At 53.3% G+C, this 829-nt stretch overlaps 1 pseudogene; it reads right to left on the bottom strand.

The window, feature by feature from the left end:
- Positions 1-440, bottom strand: part of LOC103589887 — a 50,729-nt pseudogene extending 50,289 nt beyond the window's left edge.
- Between the last annotated feature and the right edge of the window lie 389 nt (positions 441-829).

Below are 829 nucleotides of genomic sequence, written 5' to 3'. Positions count from 1 at the left end.
CTTAACCCTTGACTTGGTGTTGTCAGCACCACGCTCACCCAGTGAGCTAACCGGCCATCCCTATATGGGATCCGAACCCGTGGCCTTGGTGTTGTCAGCGCCACACTCTCTCACCACCCAGTGAGCAACCGGCCATCCCTATATGGGATCCGAACCCGTGGCCTCGGTGTTATCAACACCACACTCTCCCGAGTGAGCCACGGGCCGGCCCAGAAGAGACAATTAATATAACATGTGGCTGCTATGGTCCCCTTCTCTGTGGCTGACTGCTAACCTAAATTGGTAATCGGAGCTGCCCCTGTTCCCATTCATTCTATGTTCCCCTTACCCTCTCACAGCCCCTCAGGGGGGTGGGCTTCTCTACCTGGCAGGGTGATCCACACCTTCATTCCTGAGAGATCTGAGTCCTCGGTGGTCTGGTCTTTACTGGGTTGCCCCATTACCATTGACCAGGACTGCTGGGCAAGGGAGCACTAAGGGACTCCCCAGCTGATGGACTGGGTTCGAGTCATAGTCCTCCCTGCTCCCTTTGTGAGGCAACAACTACACTTCCTCTGACAATCAGAATCTGTCACTTGGTTGTATGTGGTGATTCCCTTCTCTGCCTACTGATTCAGGGTCATGAGGAGCCTGAAATGGCCAAGGGGTAGCTTCAGCTCCCAATTCATCAGAAGAGTTACCACATTCTCTGGAGGAACTCTTCCTCCCCTGGGAACTATGTGCTCCAAACCATGGAGTCCAAGATCACAGGCACAGGCAGCAAACATTCTTCCAGTGACTTTGTGGGGTAGTGAAAGAGACCACTCTTGTCTTTATTCCTTGGTTCCCA

Source organism: Galeopterus variegatus, unplaced genomic scaffold (assembly GCF_000696425.1).
Source record: "Galeopterus variegatus unplaced genomic scaffold, G_variegatus-3.0.2 Scaffold736, whole genome shotgun sequence".
NCBI lineage: Eukaryota > Metazoa > Chordata > Mammalia > Dermoptera > Cynocephalidae > Galeopterus > Galeopterus variegatus.
Note: the sequence above shows the minus strand (reverse complement) of the source record. Positions and strands in the feature narration are given on the sequence as shown.